At 37.7% G+C, this 15,577-nt stretch overlaps 1 protein-coding gene across 1 annotated transcript in view; it reads right to left on the reverse strand.

Annotated features, from left to right (window-relative positions):
- The window catches only part of chinmo (Chronologically inappropriate morphogenesis), a 39,441-nt gene extending 28,561 nt beyond the window's left edge, over positions 1-10,880 (reverse strand). Inside the window, exons 1-2 of the mRNA XM_070276737.1 lie at positions 10,425-10,880; positions 8,287-9,403 (exon numbers count right to left, since the gene is read on the reverse strand). The gene's annotated coding sequence lies outside the window, so the exon portion shown is untranslated. The remainder of the gene's footprint in view (positions 1-8,286; positions 9,404-10,424) is intronic.
- Positions 10,881-15,577: the final 4,697 nt, after the last annotated feature.

Below are 15,577 nucleotides of genomic sequence, written 5' to 3' on the forward strand. Positions count from 1 at the left end.
TTTCCCCATTTTATTTATCTTTGATAAAAGGTTTTAGTTTTCCCGTCTATGGGAGTTTTGGGTATCCATCAATAGTTGGGCTCAGACTAAAAGGATGTTTTTTGTTTTAGGAATTTTCGGATAGAACATGAATCAATAATATGGTAAAGGAGCTATGGCGATTACAAAGGCTTTATAGGTCCGAAAAAAATTACAAGATTTGGGGTTAGGCAAGTGAAATATTGTAGACATCAATTTGAAATAATATTGATTATTTCCAATAATTCATCAAAATAATACCAAATTTATTAGAAGGTTTGATTAGACCTTCAAAAATTTTAAATCTCATGGAATGGATGGTCTAGAGCGGAGGCTATATCTTGGCCAATATCCCTACGATTTTTCAGTGAAACACCATAAAAGGTTCGAAGTTTAATTCTTCATCATTTTGTATCAATTTCCCAAAAGTTTTCAATGGGTTTGATAGTTTGATAATCTATGTGATATATGATATATTATACTATCGGAAAGAGTTCATAACTTCCATTGTCAATCAGCTTTTAATAATAGTCAACTTTTTAAAACATTTCCCCAAATTAAAGCTATTATTTTAAGCCATAAACCACTTAAAAATTCCATTTGTAGGATAAATCCCCTTTGGCAAAGGAATAAAAACAAAATAAACTTTTGTTTTTTGATACAAAAATAGCCTGACATTTTCCATTTACGCTTGGCAGCAATATTTTCCCAAAACAGAAATGCAGAATATCAGAATTTCATGGGGCCCGGGTAGGGGAAGGAAACTGCAATCGAATACCCATAAGGCTAAAAAACATATTCCCCCCACAGTGCATTGATGATTTATTTATGCAGTGGAGAGAGAACACAAAAAGGAAGAAAATTGATTTTTGCATTCTGCAAAATTTATCGCTAAAAAATTTATTTATCAACAAAACTTTGGCGCAGCAACTGACAAAGCAAACAAAAGTCTTTCCCCCTCCCGGTTTTTTCCATTTTTGTGGCCTCTGGCTGCTGGCAGTGGTTTAAAGTGGGCGGTGGTGCTGGGTATGAGATGGCACAGATGGCTGCCACACCATGCGGGTGCTGCAGCAGCAAAAGGGAAGCTCAACAAAACGGAGGCTCGGACTAGGGTCGTGTCTAAATTAAACTTCATCATCATCGTCACAACACAAAACAAAACAAAAGCAAAAGTGGGTTTGCTTTGGTGGGTTTTGGCCGGGTTCGTTGGGAATTTTGTGTAAAAATTGCATTCTCCATCCTTTTTCTTCACTGCCCCACTCTGTTTTCTCTCTCTTTCTATTTACGCTAGCCTGGACTGCAGAATTGGCAGCAAAAATATAAAATGGGAACGGCACAAAAAAGAAATCAGAAATTATTGTAGATTGCAGAGGAGCTGGTGCTGCTCGACGCTAGGACCCTGGATCCACAGTCTGACCAGCAGCATGCAACCACCCAAAAAGGGTGGGGGTGGTCTGGGGCATGCAAAAGAGAGCAAGTGAAGTGCATAAATGGATTTTATAACGTTCCTGGGCCAGGGCTAAAGTAAATTTATGCTTTTTAATGCAATTGCAGGACGAACAGACCGTAAGTGGGCGGCCCAAGAGGTTGGGGTTTATTTAGCCCGTTCAGAGGCCATGCCATGCTTCGATGGTCCTGGGCTAAAAGCATTCAGCCAGGGCTCCACAAAACAACAACAAAAAAAACCCAGTGAGTGCCACATCCCCCCTACACCCACCACAACAAAATGGTTGCAATGGTCGGATGTCGTCGACAACGTCGCCATCGGCCAGACAAAGTGACATTTGTCGTTAATTGCAAAATTTATGGTCAGGAATACTGGAGAAAAACTGGAGTCAGGGAGGTTCCCGTCCCCACTGGCAAGCCCTTAGATGAACCGAAGCGCAAGCAAATGGAAAAGGCCTCAAGGGGCACGTGGGGGAGTTAAATGCAAAACAAATACGACACAAAATATACGTCTGCACCATAGAAATGGAAAATTTTTATGCAATTATGGCCATAGAGGGAACTTACGGTAACTTAGGCGCTAAACGACGGCCTAATTAGTTCGAACAAAGCCTTAGTTGTGCTTACCTACAAAGAATCAAAGGTAATAATGTTTAAAATATAGTTGATAATAAATTAATATTAATAATAAATTTTTAACTAACTATTCTGAGTTACAGCCTTAAGTATTCTACATTTTGGTCCTTCGAGACAAAAACCTCCAATCAAGAAAATTCGGAAAAAAATTTGCAACAAGTACCAGACTCTCTTGCAACTGTTTTTTATGGATTCTTCTAATGAAGTTGTTAAAACTGGGTAGTAAAAAAAATTAGAAAAAAAAAGAAAAAAGTTTAGATCCCAGCGATGTTGCCGCTGTGCACATGCGACGTTGCCTTGGCTGCATTTTCCCCGTAATTAGTGTGGGTAACTAGGTGGCCCGGCGGTTGTGATGGCTCCAACACCTCACCTCACTCCCTAACCCCCCGAGGGGGACCACCACTTTTTTTTTAGGGCTGTCTATCAGCCGTGCAGCCATGTGTGCAGTTAACCCTTTCGGGCCCTTCCACTGACATCGAGTGCACTTCAAAGTAGCAATTCAATTTCATGGTTTCGCCCCATTCCCCTCAAAAAATCTACACTCTTTCTGCGCTTGTGTTCCTGTGTAAATCACGTCCATAAAATGTTGCACTCGAGTTGGTGCATTTTAATTAGACCAAAAAAGAAGAAAAAGAAGCGGTAGCCAAGAGACGTTCGTCACTGCAGGCGGTAGGTAGGTACATAGGTAGGTGGTTGGTTTTTAAAATGTGTTTTATCAGCGGTCATCGCAATGTGAATGAAACACCTTGAGTCACCCACGCATGACGGCCGAAAAACCAAAAAAAAAACTTTGAGAAAATGCATAAATTAAGCTGGGGTATCTTCCAACCTCAAACAATATCATTATCGTCATCAGACAGGCAAGTGCAAGGCAAGAGTTGCGTAAATGCATTGTTACATTGTTCCAAAGTGCCACAAAGGGTGGGGGTAGTCGTTCGTGCCACCAAATGAATGAATCACCCAAGCATGTGGCCAAAAAAAGGCATTGTATAACTTGGGCTAAGTCATCCGTTGAAAAGTAAGGTCTCAAGGGGTGGAATTAGTCTTAAAATGTACTATTATAGGATTAACACGGAAATTATTTGATATATTAGGGATTAAAGTTTGTAACTTAAATCATCCTTTTTACCAAAATTCCCTTCAAAATGCTCTTTAATGACAGCTATGCAAGTAGGTGACGAACTACATGCCTTAGTGTGCCCGTCTTTGGTTTATATAATTACCCAACACACTTGACATTAAATTACCTGCTCTTGACTGATTATTTTCCCATTGAGCCAAGTGCATCATCATACCAAAATCCAAAGTTCTGCATATTAAACGAACCAGAAACACCGCCAAAGAAGAACCAACAAAGAAGAGTTCAAAAAAAAGAGTCAAAAATAAGAGTTAACCACAAAAAAAGAACGCCCTCGAAGAGTTAACGGTAAATGCTGCATATGTGTTCTTTCGCCCCCCTCCCCATCCAACGACCTTTCTTTGGGAACCCTTTTTTTTCGCTGCTCCCTTTCTTTGTTCCTTCTTCCACTTGAGTTTGCTTTGTTTTAACGGAAGCTGCTGCTGTTGTTGTTGTTTTTATGCTTTTTAATTTCCTTAACCATTTTTCTTTTGTGCTTTTTGTTCCACTTCTCGCTTTTCTCGCCCTTTTCGCCCCCCTGGCGAGTGCACTCCAATCGTCTTCGCTTCACTTGCTTTCGAAATATTAGGAAAATCTGGGGAAAAGGAAGTTACAAAGGTGGAAAAAAAAAATGGAGGAAATGTCAAGTTGAAAAAAAACAACAACAACAACAACAACAAACAAACATCTCATGTGACATATAAAAGATATCCACAGATTGGGGTAATTTCAAAGAATTATGTTTTGGTTGCATGTGTTTCCGAGAGAGTGTTCTGGAGTGTGCTTGCTTGTATAGCTTTTAATATGCGTATATTACTCTTGACTTAATTAACCGTTATTAAAATGAAATTGAGGGGAGCCGAAGGTTCTCCTCCAATTATATAATCATTTCGGTTTCCTTTCTTTTGTTTTGGGTTTCTTCTTCTTTGCTGCATCACGCAATGGGAAATTGTGTCATCGTTGCATTTCAATTAGGGTCGGGAAAGTGGGCTATATTTTTTGTAGAATCCTTTGGAATAATACTTATAATGTTGCAAATTTTATATTCCTTCAAAATAGTGCTATATTATTGACTATAAATAAGGTATAAATTAATTTTTTTATTTATAATTATTTATTATCTATATTTTCTAATTTTCTGTATCTGTATCTTTGAGATCTTGTATCTTTAAGATTGTATCTCCAAGCGCTAAGCTATAGAATCTAGTTACTTTTAGTTTCAAGTTATTCTCGATCGCCAATCTATGATCATTTCGAAAAAGCTTCGGCTTTAATATGCGTGGCGCCTATCAAAGCTTTGTAAAGTGCGTGCCGTAAAGCTTTGGCCTCCCTCTCTCTTCCTCTTTCTGCATTCGCCATTAGGCCTATGGGGCTATAGTTTTTTGTAGCTGCCATTTTTAGACTTCCTACTTTTGTTGTTGTTGGATTTGCAGTGGAGCTTTTTTTGTTGATTTCATGATTTTTGGCGTTCTTGTTGTTGTTTTTTTTCGGTTGGCTGGTAGTCTGATATTTATTGCGCGTGAATGTCATTTCTGAAGCAGGAAAAGCTTTACGCACTGCAAAGTTTGAGAGTGTGTGTGTTTGTGTGTGGTGGGAGAGCGATTTGTATGAATGTGTGTGCGTTTTTTTTTCGGGCATTTATTTGTTTGTGTGTGTGTGTATGAGTGCGTCTACGCACATTTTTAATTATGTTGTGCCAGCTCAAGGTTTTTTTCTATCGCTGCTGCTGCTGCTGCTGCTGCTATTTTATTTCGTAGTTTTATTTTTGTTGCTGTGCAGGCCCCCTCTCGCCGACACCTCCCCCCTCTCTCTCACCAATTTCAACGCTATCACCCCCTCTCCTGGCATTTTTTTTTCTGCTCCCTAGGCACTTTGAGCCAATTTAATTGTAGGCCACGCATTTATTTATGAACTCTGTAGATCTCTCCACATTTTGATGCCACTTTTTTTGCGCTGCGTTCGTCGAGCGAGAGAGGGAGAATGATAGAGAGAGATAGGGCGGCCGCCAGACTGCCCTCCTACATGGCCTGACAAGTGTATGTACATACATAGGCCTATGTGCTTGTGCCTTTGTTTGCCATTACATAGCCACTTCAACTATATGCTGTTTTTTTTTGCTGTGCTTTTTTTGTAATTTTTTTTTTTCTAAATTTTTGTTGTGTTTTTTTTTTTGTTGCGCCCTTCTGCATGTGTCTGTGTAGCTTTTCGGACTGAAATTATCAGCATTCGTTTTTTTTTTGTTTCTGGGTAGTGATGTAATAGGCTTAGAATGAACAAAGTTCAGTGATTTTATGAGCTTGCAATTTTAAGAATTTTATTTCAATTAAATGAGATCATTTATTCTCTAAAAATCTACAGATTTCAAGAAAAAAAGCTTTGTGATTGCTAACTAATACATACATACATATTTCATAAATGTAGCTGCAAATATTGCATTCAAAAAGGAGAAAAAAACATAGAAAAACTATGTTTTCCAATATCCAATTTTTGTTGAAAACCAAACCATCTTCTGCAGACATTTCTCATCCATGTCATATAAGCCTTTTTTATGGCCCCACAAACGCAAACGCAAAACGCACTCACTGAAAAATGGCAATGGCAACCCTACACACACACACCCACTGTTCCATGCAGATAAACCTACAAAAAAAGCGCGCCATCAAGAGAGGAGTGGGAGAGAGAGAAAGATAGAAAATGTCCGCCCATGAAATGCGTTTTCTAGTCGGCAAACTATTGCGGCGGCCATCGCAAATATACACACCCACACACATACACATACAGAAGGCGATTGCATGCAAAAGTTTTGTGTGCGTGTGCATGTGCGTGTGTAGTTGTGTGGTTGTGTGGTGAAGTAGAGCAAAAGGCAACTGGCAATTAGCAACTGGGGAATGGCAGCAAAATAAAAAAAAAAAAAGAAAAGCTAACAAAACTAGCGAAAAAATACGAATAGAGTTTGCCAAACCTCAATAGGGTTTGTAAATACAGCTGGGTCTAATATTATAGACCTCGTTTCTTGCAGTGGAAGTGTGTGGCCTTTTATAATTTATAAGAGAGATGCAAATAATTGAAAATATTCAAGATATGTTACTAAAAAAACTTTAAAAATATGTCATGAATCTAGACTTTTAATTAAAATATAAAAATACCTTTTAAAAATTAAGCAAATTTTAATTTTAATAAACCTTTTGCTAGAATATTTTATTTAGGGTATTATTTTTCTAATACCTTGGCCTTTAGTGTACTTGCATGTGTGTGTGTATGAGTCACTATCTCTTCCGATAGGCCTATGCGGTTGTACTTTTTTCGCATTTAGCTAACATTTAAGCGCCATGGAAACGCACAAAGAGGAACCAGAAGCCAGCAGCAGAAAAAAAAGAAAAGTTTGTCACTTTGACTGACACTGACAGGTTTTCAGACCAACGACCACACCCCCTGCCTAGACCACAGCCCCTATACCAAGCCTTATATATGTATATGGAGTCTTATACATAGCCCCGAAAACTTTGCTCTTTTTTTTTTTGTTTGATAAGCCTAATTAGCAGTTCATAAAAGCGATTATTTCATATGAATTTTTATGGTCAAGTCTCGTGTAAGTTTCTTTTTTTTTTTTTTTGAGGGTTTTTGGCTTAAGACTATTGCAGCCCTTGGCGGAAAAAAGTGCGTGTCTTGGCCTTAATGGCTCATAAAACTATAAAAAAACCTGATTTTATAACAAGTAAGCTTTTATAAGAGATATTTGCATACTATGTACATTTCCTTATTAGATCTTATAGTTACTAACTACTAGCTCTTAGTCTTGTCGGCCTTAAGAAAGACTTTCCAAATAAATGCATGTCGGGTCACTTTCTTGCAACGTTTCTGGGTAATCGTTGGCATTAAAATTCAGGCAACTGCAGTGGCAAGTCATAAAAACTTACAAAATTTCCAGACGAGAACTCGTAGATACTTTACGCAAGTGCCGACAAAAATAATGAAGAAGAAGAAGACGGTTGCATTGCGTCAGTTACAACACATTACAGAGCAGAAGAAGCCCAGCCAGTCTGTCTGCTTACATCAGTGGGAGCAAGCGAGAGGGGCTGAATTCTAAGAAAAAACTTTACGATTGTGCAAATGCACGTGAGAAAGTGGAAGAGAGAAGAAAGAGGGTGTTGCCCGTCTCACTTCCGACAAGTGAAAATGCAGCTGACATGAAACTTTGAAGAAACTAAAGACACAGAAAGAAAAACTATTGTTTTTTTAAACCCAAATTATTAAATAAAAGTATCTTTTTCCAAAACTATCTTTTTATAGTGTATCTTACAGATACTTTTTATCACAAAAATGCGTTCTGCCTGAAAAACCTCCAAGAAAAAATTTCTGTGCATTTTAATTAAATGCGGAAGACCCCCAGTTACAAAAACAAAAACAACAACAATAACAAAAACTACAATTTCAAGCGCACGCAATGGCATTACCAAGTGCGAGCGAGATGGGGGGAAGGAGGGGGGGCAAGCGGACAAACAGTACACCACCGAACAACGCACAAAATTTGGAACACGCTGCGCTGCTAAGTAGGTCAAAGTGGCAGCGGCGCCGGCAGCGCAGTCGGCTGCTAGTCAGAGCAGAGCTAGCAGGAAGGTGGTGGCGGTTGGGGCAAATAGGGTAATAATATTGCGTGTCAACTGCGACGCAGTTTTTGGGCTTAGATGAATCAACAACAACAACAACTACAATGGTAATAATGCTGCACAAGAAAAATAATATATATATTTTTAATTTATGCACAACCCTAAACCCTAAAAAAAAGGGATGTAGGTACGTACACATGTAGAAATGTCAACTAAGCAACTTTTTGCTTTTCTTCACGCATTCCCGTTATTAATATGCAACGCCAAAAGTTGAGTGTCATAAATCATACGCCAAGTGCGTAGGCAATTTTTTTCCTCCATTTCTTTATATTTTTTTGCATAAATTATAAATGTAATTATGGGCCGAGTAATTGTTTGCAAATGTTTGTGGACACTTTCTAAAGCAACATTTCATTCATATTTTTTAGTGCAGGGAAAGAAAAACTTATATTAAAATCTCACCTTAATATCCAATTGCAAATTTTCGGGTTTAATCCAAGTCCAGAATCATTCAAGTTCTAAACACTTTTCACAAAAGTTTAATTTTGAATTTTTAACACTGCACTTGGGCCAAAATGTTTTTGTTTTTAGTTTTAGTTACTAATTATTTAAGTAAGACTCAAAAATTGTTTACCAAATATTTTTTTCCGATATAATTTGTAAGCATAGATACATATTTTGTATAGATTATATTATTATAATATTTTATTATGTTTATTACGATTTGTATTTGTATTATGTCTGTTAAATATTTGATGCTTTTGATTTTTTTTTTATTTTCGAAACGAAATTTTTATGCAAACTAACACACACGTTTTTTGCTGCTGCTGCTGCTGGCTGATGCTGATGCGGTTGCTCTTACTGTAGTGATTACTGTAGTTACTGTAGTAGTCGGCTCAGTTGCTATGGCTGTTGATGTTGTTGTTGCTGCTGTGTTACTGTGTTGTATAGTATTGCGTATGTCCGAACCAATAATTTTGAATATTTGACCAATTTAGTTTGTTGGCTTAAATTTTTGCGGTTTTTTGCGTTTGTTCTAAAAAGATTTCCCCTGGATTTTCAACTGGATTTTGGATTGAGCTTCTGAGGGTTTTCTGGTTTAATTTCAATCTTTGACTTTAAGTTGATTTCAAAAAGTTACATTTGATATATTTTAGTTGCAAAACATTTTCACGTGTGGACGTTTTTAAGATAATTTATACTTTTTTTGTTTCGTTATATATATTTATATTTTTTTAATGCTTTCTTTCACCACGCAGCTTGCCAAAAATCGTTTTTTTTTTATGTTCTGTGGATTAATTTTTGTTGAATTATTTTTAGACCAAAAATGATGTTGCCAATTTGAAAATTTTGCGGTTGATTTTCGGTAGTTTTTTTTTAGTTTTCAGTTCATTTTAATATTAAATATTTATAATTTTCAAAAAATTATTTTTTTAATTTAAATGGTTAAATGTTCAAAATTAGTTGCTTGATTTGCATTTTGTTGCATTCGCCAGAGTATCTGTCGCTGAATGTTTATCTTTTTGTTGAAATTTGAATTGTGATTAGTTTGTAGATGCATTTTCACAGTGACATTTGGCTGGAAATAGAGAATTGTTAGATTACTTTATTCATATCTCATAAATAATACATGATTTACTCTGTTTAATGTACCAAAAAGTTAATATTTATTTACCAGAAGCGATTGGGGAATTTAAATAAAAGAAATACTAATATGTATAGCAGAAATATTACTCTAGGGAAATATTCACTTTACTTATACATTTTTTAATAATATGGTTTTCACATCTTGTTTTTCCAATTGGAAATTTTTATCTATGGGTCTGTTTTTCCCATTGGGCTTCTGGTAAATGTCATTTTTGGCTTCATAAACTATAACATTTTGGGGTGGAGAATAATATTATTTCTCAGTTTTGGAGTTAGAAAGTCACTATTTTTGAAAGATATTTTTTCACACTTTTAAATTAAAAGCTCTATATTATTTTTAAGTGTTCTGGTTGGGTTTTTTTTAGCTTTTTTCTCCTTAGAACAAGTGTCCTGGCTTAATTGCATTTTTTCTTGATGCACTTCTTGCACTTTGCCTCGCACTCTCTAGTCCTTTTTACTTCCTTTCACACTCTCTAACACAGACACACACACTCAAACACACGAGGATGTAGCAGTGGCAGTGGCACATAGTGCAAAAAAGGGGTTCACCAATTCACTGGGATTGCGCCTTGTTTATTTTCAGGGGGGGGCTAGGCGGATCAACGGGGAGGGTTGTTTATTGTTCCATGGTTCTTGTTGTTTTTGTTATTGGTGATGTTGCTTGTGTTGTTGCTGTTTCTATTGTTGTTGCTTGATTAAAAATGCAGACGTTTTCGTTATGCATAAAAGTTTTTGCTTCACTTTTTCCCCGATCCAGTTTTTTCTTTGAATCTGGAAGTTCTAAACGCACACACACCCCAATCCATAGAATACACACACACACGCACAATTTTTTGTTGCATTAATGTTAGTGAGTTGCAATTGTAGGACGAGTCCTTTTTCTATTCTCGAATATTATTTGGATATTTTTTTAAAATTTTTTAAATCACTTTATTTTTCCAACTGGAAATTACCTTTAATCACTTGTCGGAAAAATCACTTTCACAATTTTCGCATTTGCTTCCCGAACACAAACAAAAGTGAAATAATAAATTAAAGTTTTTTAATGCCGCAAAATCTTCTGCTGTTGTTGCATCAAATGCACATTTCCACACGACAATATATATATATATATGTATATGTATATATAGACGAAAATACGAATATGGTATAAAAGTGCGGCTGTTTTAGATATTTCGAAAACAGTGATTTGTATTGTTTTCGAAAATGTTGCAATTTAACGTTCAGTTTCTGCGGCAGTACTTGTGCTGCGCTGCTGCTCCGAGAGACGACAAAATGCACACGCGCTCGAGCTGCGAGCACCACCGAAACCTAGGACCGAATAGACCGTAGTTTCTATGTTTTGCGACGGCGAGCCTTTCCGTCCGGAGATTTTTTCGACAGTGGGAACACGACGCGAGCGAACAGTGTTCAGCGGGCCTGATTAAGCATCCGCCATGGATTGCATGGGCCCTCTCTCGCGTTCTCTTTGCTGCCTCTGCCTCTGCTAGCGTCGACTGCGCTATTGTGGCGTTCTCAAAACCAGCTCTTCCAGCGAATCCATGCAGCCGGCGGGCCACTTCGGCAGCGACGCGACAGAGCCAAACAATAGCAGACTGAGAGTAAAAACGCAGTAAAGCGCAGGCAAGAGCTTCTCTCACAAACAGTGGGCTAAAAATATTAAAATAGGGCTAATACTAAAAGCAGGTTATGTTTTTAATATTAATAGATTTTTTATAAGTCAGAAAAATACTGTTAACTAGTGAAAAGCTTATATTTTACTCTTTAAACATTAATTTTAATTTATTTTAAGTTTAAATATAGTTATACAATAAATTTTATCTTATGATAAGAAATACTTATTCTTTTATTTTCTAATATTTTTCCTTTAAATATTAACAAAACAATTAATTTTGCCTCACTGTTCGTGGGAGCTGCGCTGGCGTCGCAGTCACTGTGTGTGCTTTTTCGCCAACATTGGGGCTGCTCATGTTGTTTTTGTTTTTGTTTTTGGCGCTGAGTGCGCCCATTTTGCATTGGCCCAAAATCGCCCCCGCCGCAGTGTTTGCAAGTGTGTGCGTGTGCTTTTGTTTTTGATTTTGCTTCTCAGCAGCTGGGTCTGCCTGGGCTCTCTCGCAACCACTTTCTGCTATTAATCCAATTGGAATGCAGGCGAGAGAGACTTGCAATGGTCAGATTGGATCCAATAAGGACGAATTTTAACAGAAAGGATAATAAATGGTATAATATTTAAAGAAATTAACAAAAATCTTAAAAGAAGCATTATTTTGAATAATGCTCCTAAGAACAATTCCTGGATGCATTTAATTTTTGCATATCTTTTTCTGTGTGTATGCACTGCCGCCCCAGGATAAGAGTTATCCTTCCCGGGGGTGAGTTTATCTACCTTTCCTTGCTCTTTCTCTCTCTATCATGCTGCTCTTGCACCTACCCCTCTGAGGCTCATGCAGGCGAAATTGCATAAGCCAAAAGGACATGAGGTAATTATGGGTCCTCCGTTCAAGTGGAAAATGTTTAGGGAAATCTAGTCCATAAATAGCGAACGTAAACTTGGTCTTAACCTATTCGCCCAGCAGGAGATTCCCGGCCAGGTGGTCCAAATGCGGTAATACTACATAGATGCAATAAGAAAGGGTTTCTCCTTAAGCGGATTTAATAATAGAAAAAATTATTCAAGTATTTCCTAGATACAGGCAATTGAACGAGTTAAGTTTAAGACTTCAAGGGTTTCAAGACCTTAAGTACTTCCTTCCCTAAAACTGGAATTTTAAAAAAATTTTATAGTTTTATGGTATTTAAGAAAACAATGCAGTTATAATTTTCTTTCAAATGAAAACCTAATTTGCATATTTGAAATCCCAACGAAAAACCCTCAAAATTCTGCCCCATTTTAACCCAAAATCTCTTTCCTATTCCCACAAGTGTCATTATCCCTTCTTTGAATGCAATTCTTTCAAAATAAAAAAAACCTAAAATATCAAATTCCAGAACCATCGAAACAATTAAAACGTAATTTCAACGCAGAAATTGTAAAAAAAAAAAAAATTAATAAATACAATTCATTTATTTCGATTAATTAAAAGTTGATTCTTAACTCGCGGGGCAAAGACACAAAATTCTCTCGCAAAGTAAAACCAATTTCAAAGACAGAGCATAAATAAAAAAAAAACTGACCCTGTTGAAAAATACTCGTTTTCTCCTGCAAAAATAGAAAACCGTGGAATCCTGAACACAACAATAACAATGCCGCCAAGCTTTCGCGGCGGCAGAACTTCCCCAGCTTCAAAGAATGGAGAGCGCATGACGCTCTCCCTTTCGCTCTGCCGCTCTCTCTGAGAGCAGTAAGTACTGCTGCTGCTGCTACTGCTGCCATTTTATGCACACAATGACAATGAAAGCTTATGGGCGAATGGCAGGGTGTGGAGGGGGGTGGAGCCCCGACCAAAAATTTACGCAACTCAAGAAACACGTGGAGCGGCGACAGCGCAGCCGGCGTTGCCGCTCTTATGCTTTGGAAATCCAATAAGCACGAGCTTTTTCCCGCACACCAATGCAGCTCTCTTATATGCCGCCGTGTGCATACCACATGCGTCTGTGTGTGTGTGGGTGAATTGCGTATTTTTGGCAGCATACAATGGCCGCTCTGCCAACGCCTGCGCTGGCAGCGACGCATATCGCAGGGACGGATTCCGATTGCAGGGCAATTAATATCGACATTGATTGCGGCGAGTTCTCGGCCCTGGGCGGCTATTATATTAATTACCGAAATGAAATTCTTATGAGAAGTTCTGGGCCACAGAGGGAAATACATATTCTGTGTATCGAATTTGATATATTTTGAAAATAGAGAACAGAGTTATTGGTAATTTATGGCCCCCACTTGAAAAAAACGTCAATATCAGAGGTTTTGAAACTATAAAATTAATAATATTATGAACATAGAGATTAAACTTAGGGTAGTTTTTATAAAAGCTAAAAAAAAACAATGAAAAGCCAAAAATTTAAAGAAATTTTATAGCAATATAAGTTTTAGATCTATTATTATTTAATAAAGTGTTTTAAATATGATGTTTGACCTTAAAAACTCTCTTAAAAATGTCACTAAGATTGTTCCCTAATAAAATATCATTTGGCTGACCACTGTATCCGGTATATGAAACCCTTCCAGTTTCCGCAAATCCACTGCATTCTTGTTTTTAGACCATCCGCCCCACCACCCACTATATTGGAAACCGCCCACCCCCAAATCCACCCCTGAGCATCCGCCTTGCTGTGTTGCTTCTTCTCTCTCGCTTTTGCTTTTGCAGTGCTGCACGCACTTTTTGGACCCCAACCCCACCTCTCTATGCTTTTTGCTTAGCTACACACTTTTTTGTTGTGGGTGGTGGATGGGTGGTGCTCAACAGAAGGGGGACTTCACATGGGTGTGGGTGGTTGTGCGTTATATGCTCCACTTTTTGGGCTTTCGAACGCACTTTTGCAGCTTGCGTTTGTATATTTGTATATGTACTGGGCTTACTGTATATGTATGTATGTGTTCGGGTGTTTGTGTGGGGCGCGTGCGTTTGTATTGGTTTTTGTGCGTCTATGTGTTTGTATTGGTGTGCGCGCATTTTTGGGTGTGCGTTTTTTGGTATTTCGTGAAATTTTAGCATTTATTTGTTATGTACTCGAAACTGACGTCGCTGCAGAGCGGCGCTGTTGCTGCGCTGCTGCCTCTTCGGCCTCTTCGTTTTTTGGGGTTTTGTGCGTAGGCTCGCCTATGTACACTATTTGGCAATTACATTCGTCTATATACTATATATACACTTGCACATCTATACATAGAGGGTATAGTAAACGTTTGTATGCGTCGGTTTGTTTGCCTATTTTGTACATAAATATGTTTGTTTGTTTGTGCTTTTCGCTTTCGGTTATGGGGCGTTTGGGGCAATATGCGCCACCAAAAAAAAAAAAAAAACTCAGTTTTATGTGTGTATACTGCATTTTTATGCTTTTGGCGGAGAATATTATTTTTATTTAAGGACAAAGGGCTTGCATAGGCAAGAATATCTTTCACAAACAAAAGGGCTATAACAACGATTATTTCCGGAATAATACTAATACGCCCTGTAGGCCTGAAATAAACTATATTTTGATGAATAGTTTAAGTTGTATATTTTTCTTCCATTTTCATCATAAATATTATATATTTTTAATATCTGAATTGACATTTTGGCTTGCGCTGCCGGTCCCCATTCTCTCAAAAAATAAACAAACACTTGAACGCAAAACACATTCGCTTCGGATTTCACGGACATCCCACCCACTTCAACCCCAGCCCCAATTATAGCCCCCTTCCCCCGATATCAGTGCTGTTGCAGATAAGATGATATCATTTATTTTTGTAGCAATGCCAGCACATTTAATTCTGGGGGTATGGTGGTGTATTTTTTTGTGTTTTTCATTTTTTTATGAGGAGATGTGGTGGTTACTCAATATTTTGAGCAATAATCCATATAGATTTTAAATCACTATTAATATTTAAAAGTCCTGCTACAAAAATGCAACTGTTTCCTGTACAAAATCCTATTTAAATAATTTTACGACGCAATGACATGAAAATAAAGTCCCGCACATGGAAAAATATTGCGTATTTCAGCTTGTGCCACTCATTGAATCCTCTTATTCATTCAAAAGTAAGGCGAAAATAAGCGGAGTCGCAACAACAATGCCCCGCCAAGGAAGACAGACAACAAAAGATAAAAAAAAGGGTTTCAAGGACATTTTACACATAATTTTTACTACCTTACAAGAGGGCAGAGGACAGAGGGCAACGTAAAGGGGGAAAAGCAGCCGCAAAAAGGAAACCCCCGGCTAATGTAATAATTTTTGCGCCTTGCCTTTTGTGAGGGGAACTCCTGTTGCTCGTCTCTTGATTTGGGACTGAGTTGAATGCTCTATTACCCACAATGAGCAAGGACGAAATAGTCCACAAAAAAAAAATCCCTCCCCTTTTTTTATGGAATGGAATCTGGGGCAGGGGCAGGTTGGAAGGCAAAGTTCTAGGACGACGACATTGATTGCCTTTTCACCTTACGTTTATTATCAAGGTTTCTTAGAGTCC

The sequence above is a fragment of the Drosophila bipectinata genome, chromosome 2L (assembly GCF_030179905.1).
Source record: "Drosophila bipectinata strain 14024-0381.07 chromosome 2L, DbipHiC1v2, whole genome shotgun sequence".
Taxonomy (NCBI): Eukaryota; Metazoa; Arthropoda; class Insecta; order Diptera; family Drosophilidae; genus Drosophila; species Drosophila bipectinata.